Source organism: Dreissena polymorpha, chromosome 7 (genome assembly GCF_020536995.1).
Source record: "Dreissena polymorpha isolate Duluth1 chromosome 7, UMN_Dpol_1.0, whole genome shotgun sequence".
NCBI classification, from domain to species: domain Eukaryota; kingdom Metazoa; phylum Mollusca; class Bivalvia; order Myida; family Dreissenidae; genus Dreissena; species Dreissena polymorpha.
The window spans coordinates 21,804,652-21,815,703 of record NC_068361.1 but is presented as its reverse complement, the minus strand read 5'-3'; the positions used below and the strand labels follow the sequence as shown (position 1 = coordinate 21,815,703).

The window sequence follows — 11,052 nt, the reverse complement described above, 5'->3', positions numbered from 1 at the left end:
TTTTGTTATCAGTGGATGGCATCAGTTGTTGTATCGGGCTTTTTTATATGCCCCTGGATCTGCGGGATGTGTATGTCCATTTAGACTGGCTGTAAACATGTCGCCAAACTGTTTTACACTAGCGAAGCATGTTACTTGCTTATTTCTCACACTACATGTCCAGTACGTTCTTCCACTGTGTGTCTTCCTTGCGTTGAATGTGTAGCCGTCACTGCTCACGAGTAGTCGACCACCACGCTTACTGCCACTTTCCACTACTTCGTACGTTGTTGGTACCGCGTTGGGAATGACATCATCAAGTGATCGATCGGGTAGTGATTGATCAAGCGACACATGTGGTCGCTCAATATTTCGGTTCGATATATCGAACGACCGGTCATCTATGGTATTTGAGACTTCTTCCATCCTATCCGCTTCTGGTTCTACTACGTCTGAGTCACCATCAGATCGGACAGTGTATGTTTGGGACAGTTCCCGGATAGGAGAATTAGTGATACTTGTATCAGGGGGTATTTTGTCATACACCGTTGTTGACGACAATTGACGAACCTCACTGTCCACATTACACCGACCACAACCGTCACAACTTACGGCGTGCATACGCCGAGTCACATTTTTCAAGCATTTTATACAAGGGTATTCATTCGCCATGATAGCTAGAATAAAACATAAAAGACCATGTCGAGCATTTATAGTACTCAGCATAATATGACATTCATCACTAAATACCAAACTGTGAGCTGTTTTCGGGTGATGAAATTGGACAGCCTCACTTGAGCCAAGCGTTCTTTATAATGAGTGTGAAAACAATATCACTAATTAAAATATACAATTTGCAATGCCGTACATCGATCTATTCACACCTATTAAGTAGTTATGTAAAGGCGTAATCAACTATAAATCATTTCGCCGAACCGGTTTAACACCTACTATTTATAATCAATTCGCCGAACTGGGGTTTCGCCGAAACCTCCATAATTCCAACTGCCCCACCCACCCAATACAAATGTGATACAACCTGGTATTTAAGAACATTTTCTAAGTAATATTATTTCTCTTAAACAAAATTTTATTTATGAACTAGCAGTTAAATTGAACAGGAAAAACACTTACGGTTGAATATGCAGCCAGTAATCTGAATTCTTATCCAAAATTCTGATATGTCCGTTGATTAGGAATGGCAGCACCAGGAATTCTGAAAGATCGACAATGCATTGCTAAATTAAATCTTATATACTTTTGTAAGATGAAACAGAAACACTATTTGTTAGAATAGTTTAACACACACCTATTCAAAAAAAGATAAACATATAATAAAATAATTAAAAAAATATTATAATAATTACTGTAAGAAGTTTCGAACTCATAATAGGCGAATGTATGTAACAGCTCAATCTCTTTAAACAACTTCTTGGATTTAGTAAATCATTGTCGATACATTAATTAAGAGCTTGTTTTCTTCATGAAAGGAACTCCAAAGATGCTGAAATATAATAGTGCACTGCATGCAAATATTAATTAAGTGATACTGACAAACTGAAAGAACAGAACATTTAACCGCAAATGTTTTCTACAAGATTTTACTGATTCAATGTTTCTTTTTTCAAAGTTTGCTAAAAAATCATGCTGAGATCAAAATTAGCCAATTGTAAGGGCATTTAATATTTCATCCATTTAAGTCATCTTTTTAATGTAGCGCCATATGATGAAATAACTGGAATTCCTTTGCCAACTGAAGTAATTTCCAATTTAATTTTAATAGTAATATTAAAATTAATAATACGATGCAGTCACACATACTGTTTGTCAAAAAGGCTGTTAAACAACTGATCTTTCACTGGAATATTCCTGTCAACCAAAAGGTGAAGGTGGTTGTGTCTCGTCAGAGTCCGATATCTATGCAAATGAACAGACACATACATAGTTTTGTCATCATACTTACAAAGTACATTTCCAACAATAATATTATTTCTTACAGTAGGGGCATGTGTATATTCTGTATTATTAAATAATTAAGTTTAAATTCAGGATATAATTGTTAACCATCAAATTCAATGTCTTCAACATGCAACTGCTTAAAATGTTACTTACCACAATGTAACTGTGCTCATGTATTTGTGAAATCCCATCATAATCACTGTCCAATAGATCTTTGTCAGTCATGTTCTCTATAAAATAAAAAGTAAATAAAATAGAATTTCAATACCGGTATGCACAAAACCTGCGACACATAATAACCGAGTCTTAGCATTGCATCCTCAATTTTGCAAAGGTTAATTCTAGAGCCTAACCTTTATATATAATAATATCCATTTATTTTTTGTATATTAATCATGTAAATAAAATAAGAACTGAAATTAATTATAGCAGTTTTAACACGTTAACAAAACTAATAATGAGATGGTGTGTGAATTATAATGCTCCCTAAATGTATAATTAACTTAAAACTAATAACGTAATTTAGCTTTTAAGTTTATGATTATGATCAATCACAGAAGTTACATTTTACATTTGTTACAAATGAAGACAAGTCCGGTACGACATGGCGCGGGTACGATCTGGAACAGATTTTCTTTGACATAATTAACACAATAATTTAGGTGATTTAAGTGAATTTATACCTGCATCGATACCAAATGAGACGATTTCTCTTCCTGCCAAACAAATACTGTGTTTATCGTACGGATATCCGTAAAACTGCTCAAAAGATCGCTCCCGAATTCACCGTAACAACAATGTAATAATTCCGCGTAAAGGGGAGTAACTCTACTGCACAGGAATAGTGGAGTTGGAAATAAATAAATATATATTATCTCACGCGCATATACCTGATTCAAATGGTTAGAATTTATTAAAAAACACAATAATTGATTTATTAAAAGCTAAATTTCAAGTGAATCTGCCTTCTTTCTGCAAAATATTGGCCTTCGAATTTTTTACTTTCACTTTTGAGCAATGATTTTTTATTTTCCGGTCATGGCAAGGTCAGATACTGCTTATTTGGACATATCTCCTCCCACATATGCAAATTTTTCATTTGGATTACTTCTTTCATGCTCGTAGTGAAGCGTTAAAAACACCCCACATTTTTCGGTCAACTTTTTGCCTGAACACCGATTGCGCAATAATTTGCATAGCAGGTGCGTGGTTATTGCTACTGATAGTCTGAGTCTGTCTAGACTCTAGTCCAACATGTTTAAAAATATAAATAATAAAGCTACTTTTAATATTGGTAATATTTGGTTCCTTAGAATATAGCCTTAAAAAAATCCCTCTAAATTCTTTGCGCGCCCTCAAAATCTGTCCTGGCTGTTGTATTAGCTTTAGAAACTTGTGCTGCGAATGAATTAGATAATGAATTTTCATAGGATATTTATTGACGCTCTCAAATATTAAGCTTATTTTAATATTGGTTATATTAAGAGCATACAACCGGGGAGGCAATCAAACAATGGTGGAGAGTTTTCTGGTTTTCTATTTTGTTGCGCAAATAAGATATTGTGAGCAACATTCAAGCCCGGATATCAGACACTAATAGCATAAAGGGGCCTTTTCACACATTTTGGCATGTTTTGAAGTAAGTAATTAAATAAATGTAAACATTGGATCTAAAAAGCTCCAGTGAAAAATCAAGATGAAAACTTTAAAAAGTAGCCCACAGCAGGGCTCGAACCACTGACCCCCCGGAGACCTGAAGTAAAAACGCATGAGCCCGCTCGACTATTCTGCCAAGCATATAGGTATTTCGTATTTTATGCCCTATATAAGCAAACTTCGTAGTTTTACAAAATTAAACGACAACAACAGAACTCTCCAAATTTAATATGAAATCGTTTCGCGTTGCAACGCTTTTTAATTTTCAGGTTTTTAAATCGTCAAAAGATGCATATAATGGCTATATTAGACCATGGTAAATGCTTGGTAATACTGTTTCCTCACAAATATCATAACTTAAACGAAAATTTGCGAATCTAAAACAACTTAGGGCTGGGGGTAGCTCTGCCCTTTATCGTGGTTGGGGACGTGCGGGCCCCAGACCCTCAGTCTAATTTTCCGGATTTCACATTTGGGACAATCGACCCCCCTGCTATAGAAGCTTATTCAGAACTGAATCGATATTTTTGCCTGATTGTCAAATTCGGTCATTTGGGCACTCATTGAACAGTGTAGTAAGTTGATTATTCTAGACTCTATAACTTGTAATATTATGGGATGGAGTGGGTTAGGTCCAAGACTGACATAGTTACAAATGTTACAAAATAATAACTTAAATTCGGGCTAGTTAAAATTGATTCGGGCTAGTAACATTTCCCAGCTGGTAGCCCGATCGGGATAGTGCCTCAAAAAAAATAATGCCAAGACTGGTGTAGGTATAACAATAAATGTGTTTAGAATTTAAATTAACATTAATGGACATGTGTAGTTCAGCAACGGACAAGATACATTTCCTAAATTGTTGTTCGTTGACAAGTATAGTTTTTTAAGATTTCGCCACCCCTGGACCTCTGCGCTACAAAGTTGTTATTCACTATCTTTATTATCCTTTCAATTATTCGCTCCTAAAAAGTTACTTATGTCGATTTGTTTCGACGACGACATAATGTGGGAATATAAACGGTGTCCGAATAAACATTACTTTATGCGCACTGCAGACTGGTTTCAGTTCCAGCATATAGCGCAGCATTTCTATCGCTATTAAACGACCGCACAGTCTATTAAAATGACACCAAGACTAGCACCTGTTACCTAATCAAAGCACTGGCCTATCTAGTTATGTGGAGATTCCATTCGCCTGAGGCTAAAATACGGTCGCCAATGCGAGCGGGCGACCGTTATTTTACACCCCTGCTAATCATTCGATTGTATATGTTTATACATAATCTTGTTGCTTATTTATTTCTATTTCAAAAATATAACTTTTAGTATATTTTCGTTGTTATTAATGGATTTATAGCGAGTTAAACACAAACAGACACATTTTACCCCAGCCCTTTAAACAGTGTTGTTACTGAGTCACGTGACCGTTAGCAATTGATTAGCTTACATCAATTCTATTCTCCTAAGCAAGATGTAATTTATAAAACTGAACTCCAAATATAAACGCTACAAATTGGTATAAAGTATGAACATGCAGGCTTTTTCCGCCCTATGCCACGGGTCCGGCCCCATTCCCAATGCAAATCTGGTTGTTTTTTTCCCAATTGAAAAAAATTCCCAATTCCAAAAAAAAATAATATTTTTTTTACCTTAAAATATATAAGTTAACCTGATCCGGTGTAGAAAATAGAAAGTGTTGCATAATTAAATTATCTGTTGCCTTGAATTTGTTTTAAAAACTGTAAAAATATGTTAATGATTATTTAAGACTTTCCTTATTTTCCTCAAAATCCGGCGCTTCGCACGATTTTTTTCACCTCAAAAAAGGCCAGGCCTTTTCCCAAAGTTCAGATTAAAAAACCTGCACTTATCTCACATGTTCATAATACTTTGTAAAATTTTAATTATAAGTTATCAAAATAGTCGTTATTTACCAGTTAACGGCTTCTTTGAAATATAAGGAACACTATTAACATGCGATTATTTTTCCCAATTGAGCCAATTTTGCGAATAATTTTTTTTCCCAAAATGGGGGTTTTCACGACGCAAAATTCCCAAAATTCCAGTGTGGTGTATTCCCAAAATGGAGCGGTAAAAGCCTGACATGTCAACCGTAAATCTAGATTGTAATACGGTATGATATTTTCGAAAGTTGAAGTTATAACTCGCCGGGCTGCCCAAATCAGATGAAAACATAATATATATTTATATATCCAAAAACAATGCAACATGGGCTTTCTATTGATATTTACATGTATACAAATTGTTTACTTTGATTAAATGAATAATAGTGTTTTGCATAATTATGAGTACAATCTTATTAGTGCATATTTTTGTGATAATGTAATGATTCAATGTGCAGGGATGGAAACTTACTTTAAACAATTGATTGCCAACACTGGCAACCATCTTTAGTATTTAGGTTGCCAAGCAAAGACTCACAAGCCCAGTATGATGTTTATGTAGTGTCATATGTATGTAGGACTTCTTTGAAATATAATAAAAGATAACTAAACAACAACTTTGCTTAATTGACAAATTAATGATTAACTCACAGTAGCCAATTGCATTAAATGTTTAATTGCACTGAATTGTTTAAAGCTTAAAAAAGCAAGTTGCCCATCCAGACTACTAACTTTTGAATTTGTGTTGCCCAGGACAAAATGTACTGGCCCTGGGCTCACAGGCAACCACTAATTTCCATCCCTGATATGTATGTTTCAGAAGGAAAACGAACCTCAAGATTTGCCATGAGTTAACAACTTCCTTTCTTAACTTAACATTGTACAAAATTTTCATTTAAAATGCCTTATGAATCTTGTGACAAAAAAGAACAAGTCAAGAGTAAAGTTATTGCTACTTAACACGAGGAGAAATAAAAGACACATACATTCATCTTTGATTCAACTTTTGAACCATAGAAATACCTATATAAAAAAATTCATATGAAATAGGATATTCAAGCATAAAGTTCATTGGTATGTCATGTCGCCAAAATTGTAAGAAAAAAAAGATTTTGACTGAATTCTATTTCAGGTGAAAGTAGGAACAGCTTGCTTTCTGCTCTCTTTGGAAGATAACACCAATGAAGGAAAGAAAACTTGTTCGGCTTTCTTAAAAAGATGGTCCAGCTATGGTAAAATATTTTTCATTCTTTTCAAACAAAAGTTTACAGAGCTATCAGCCTATTAATCATATTAATGGCTTCTTGGTTACAGTAACATTAAAAAATTGTGCAATAAAACGTTATTTTGTATTTTTAGCTCTACTGGCCATAGGCCAGAAGAGGTTATGGGATGGCATGGTTTCTATCTGTCTGTGTGCGCGTTAGACTTTCTCTTGTTTATCCGATAAAGTCCACATTTTTCATCAGATTCTTTTCAAACTTGTCCAGTGTGTTGATATTAATGAGGACTCTAACCCTATCGAAAATGGGTTACATCACAGTAAAAAGTCCAGAATTAACTCCCCTTGAATTTGAGAAAATTGTGAAATAAGGCTTGTTTACGAAATTAAGTCCACAGTTTTTATCCAAACATTTCCCGACTTTCACAGTGTCTTTATTTGAATGATGAGTCAAACCCTATTGAGAATGAGCAATATTGGAGTTATAAGTCCAGAATTATCTCCCCTTGAATTTGAGAAAAAAATGAAAATCTTTTAACATTTTGCCATAACTTTTGCAATATTGAAGATAGCAACTACATATTTGGCATGCATGTGTATCTCATGGATCTGCACATTTTGAGTGGTGAAAGGTCAAGGTCAAGGTCATCCTTCAAGGTCAAAGGTAAAAAAAATAATCAAAGAGGCGCAGAAGGGGACATAGTGTTTCCGACAAACACAATTCTTGTTTGTTTAAATATGAAGTTCTATCCTTTTGAAACTTCAACGGATGTTTTATATCATCAAGGGCCAGAACCCCATTGAGAGTGAAGAAAATTTGTCCAACTTATTGTTGAAACGGAGCCATTTGAAGTTTAAATTTTATGTATTTTTTTGTTAATGCGATGAATTTCCCATTTTGGGTCTGTTTGTTTAAAACTTACTCAGATTGTTCATACTATCAAGGGCTTGAGCCCTATTGATTCCAGCCAGTAGAGCGATTCAGGCCCTCATGAGCATCTTGTTTCTTACAAGCTTTGATCATTTTGTGCCTTTATATTGTTGAAAGATGTCAATTATCTGGAGAAAAGGTGTAGTAGCTACCTGTAGAACATAAAATAAGATATGTTGATATGTTCAAGGGCTGATTTTTTCAATTTCTGAACTTTGAACAAGAACAACACATTGTTTATAAATAATTTATTAAAGAAAATGGGAGCAGAATTGATAAGTATTGCCAGTAAACTAATTGAAATGAGTTGGATTAAAAAGGACAATTTCATTGTGTAAATATCCAGATTTAAAGATGCATTTGTATTTGTATTGAAATGTTAACTATGTGTGGTTCAACCAGGGTTTTTAATCTGATTTTGGAGAAAGGGCCTGGCCTTTTTTGAGGCGAAAAAAATCCCGCGAAACTCCGGATTTTGGAAGAAAAAACACACGAAATGCCTGATTTTGGGGGAAAATAAGGACAGTCTTAAATAATCAATTAAGCATATTTTACTGTTTTTAAAACAAATTCAAGGAAATTGAAAATTTAATTATGCAATATTATTCTATTTTCTACACTGGATCAGGTTAACTTATATATTTAAATGTTAAAAAAAATTAAAAAAAAATTGTTTTTTTTTTTGAGGGGAAAATGAAATCTAGGGGAAACTTTACCAGCTAAGGGGAAACAAAAAATCAGAGGGGAAAGGGCCAATTTTCGGCGGGTCACAAAGAAGGAAAAAAAACACCTGTCAACTGTTGTGGGTTGATTCTGAAAGACACATACCTCGTTGAAAATATATGTTCTTAGTTGTTTATCAAAAACAATTGGAAAAACGTGGGAATCATATAAAAAAATATTCCAACCAAATGAAGTTCCATTTTTCAGTTATTTTATATGCAGTGAGTGTCCGTGTACAGGTTCAGTTGTTAGACTTAAACAACTCAATTTTAAATGAACTCCTTCACAAAATATGATAAAATCAAAATATCTGGCTCTGTAGTTTACAATAAAATGTTTTTATTGCAGTTCAGTCAACCACATCAGATTCAGAGGACAATATGCCAAGTAGTGATGATTCCTTCACTGGTATGCTTTATAATTTCAGGGCTTTTTTTCGCAACTTTGGAAACATGTACTTTACCCTTTAAAATTGATAATTCCAGTGTCAATTTACCCCAAATTGGGAAAATATTAGTAAAACTTAATGAATTGATGGATAAATTGTTTTTGATAAATGATTTTATTGGTAATTTCAACATGTAAGTCCTTTATATACACTGGAAGTCTCATATTTTCTAAACTTTTTCGAATCAACCTATTGGGATATTTTGTGTGGGGGATTTGGGAAAAAATGAGTTTTGCTATTGATAATATTGCTTATAGTGGCTATAAAATCAGCTGAAAAAAGCCTGAATTCTTTTATTGACACTGAATTATTTATTTTTATAATTTTTCAATTTACAAACAAAGGAACTGCTAAATGAACTTAATTTTTTTTTTTGCAAGAATAAAGCATATGTTTAATGGTGACCCATGTTTTAACCACTTGTGTCATTGCAGATAATTTTAAATTTATAAAGAAGTGTGCTTCAAAATTGCTTTATTTTAACAGTTTGTATTCATACCATCCATAATGTTGTGCTGGATTTTTCAAACACATAAATAAATGCAAAAAACCCCACACAGTTGCATTTAAAAAATATTTTGTCTGCTCCATAAGGATACAAAAAAATTGAATATTTGTCCTCAAAAATAAAACTAGCGAGCGAAATAAACAAAAATGAATGAATGGTGTGAGGGGGCGTAAAGTGGATGGGTATTCATTCTATTGTTTGTTAAACAGAGTCTTTAACTGATGTGCCAGACCTTTCTTTGGATGATGGAGTTGAGACGTTGATAAAGGCACGTGATTCTTCTACATGTATGAAAGGTACCAGTAATAATATAGATTTTGCATTGTAGCACTAGAATTTTTTTATAATTCTTTTAATCAAAGAAAATCTGATTACCAAATCAATCCAGCCCAAAAATCACCGTTATTTAAAAGAAATTGATCTATTTAGACCCGTATTTACTGCAATTAAATAACTATTGGGATCTATACACTCGATCAGAGCTTCCTTAATTGGGCAGAAAGATAATTTTGTGAATCAAGTTATTTTTTTCACCCAATTGGGAACATGTCCGTTGCCATTCGGAAATTTTCGCGCCCTGAAATCACCAAATTGAGTAAAATCAAGTTGTGAATTGTAACAATTGAAGAATGTTTTTTTTTTACTTTGTTTACTAGTTCATTTTGGGAACGGGTCCATAGGTCATTTGGAACAGGTCCGTTTACCGTATCTGTCCATAGAAGGAAAAATAACACTAGCTTCTGTCTCTACCATACATAATCTGGCTATTGAAAAGTTTGTGAGATCAAGTTTCTGAAATCTCGACAATGCTGTGTTTACTTGTAATTTATATTTGAACTTGGTAGGCAATGAACAATGACAATTTGCTGAAAATCAATAAGTAACACTAACAAGTACTACTTTGTTTCAGACACTAATGAGAATGAAGCACAAAAGATGTTTTTGGGTAAGAACAATTATATATAATGTTGGAGTGAGCTTGTGATAATGATATTGTTTGGTATTTTCATTCCGTCCATTATTCTGACTGTCTGAACTGGGGTCTGTCACACTTTTCTTAGCTGTTCTCAGTAACTTTTGTATGGAATTTCATGAAACTTAAAAATAAATGTCTAGCATACTGCCAGTGATAAATAAATGAGTTTCCTATAGATGCATTGTTATCTGAGGAATTAAGATCATGATATATCGATAAATCAATTTAATGTTGCACTACTACAGGCAAGTGACAATGCAATCATGAATGTCTTGTTTGAATTTACTGTTCATCAACATTTTGGTAGGAATATTTGATGTCCACATTGAAAATCTCATCCCACCTTCGCCAAAAAGAGCATCAAGACTGCTGGACCTTGAACACGTGAAGTTGTTAATGGACTCTTTTCAAAGTGGACTTTTTCAACAACTTACAATCCTGGTAGGAAATTAGGAATGGTCCCTGACGATTGTGACCCGTCGATATTAAAGATGAAAGATATATATTCGAGCACTATTTTATATATTTAGCTCACCACAGTACAAAGTGTACAGTGTGAGTTATTGTGACAAGTCTTTGTCTTTCATCAGATGTGTTTTGGGATTTACCTTGTAATTCCAGAGTTATGCCCCATATTTTTACTGAAACTAGTCTATTTTTGTCAACTTTTTGCCGTCCAGAGCTGATTTTTCAATAACTATAATATTGCATCCAATTTCCTTAAGCTTTTAAATCAATGTCTA

The 11,052-nt window shown here is 33.8% G+C and overlaps 2 long non-coding RNA genes across 2 annotated transcripts in view; one reads left to right on the top strand and one right to left on the bottom strand.

The window, feature by feature from the left end:
* The window catches only part of LOC127838927 (uncharacterized), a 3,705-nt gene extending 549 nt beyond the window's left edge, over positions 1–3,156 (bottom strand). The window contains exons 1-4 of the long non-coding RNA XR_008030039.1: positions 2,622–3,156; positions 2,092–2,168; positions 1,801–1,896; positions 1,114–1,195 (exon numbers count right to left, since the gene is read on the bottom strand). This is a non-coding gene — a long non-coding RNA (uncharacterized LOC127838927). The remainder of the gene's footprint in view (positions 1–1,113; positions 1,196–1,800; positions 1,897–2,091; positions 2,169–2,621) is intronic.
* Positions 1–9,618, top strand: part of LOC127838928 (uncharacterized) — a 10,559-nt gene extending 941 nt beyond the window's left edge. The window contains exons 2-4 of the long non-coding RNA XR_008030040.1: positions 6,634–6,733; positions 8,726–8,785; positions 9,543–9,618. This is a non-coding gene — a long non-coding RNA (uncharacterized LOC127838928). The remainder of the gene's footprint in view (positions 1–6,633; positions 6,734–8,725; positions 8,786–9,542) is intronic.
* Positions 9,619–11,052: the final 1,434 nt, after the last annotated feature.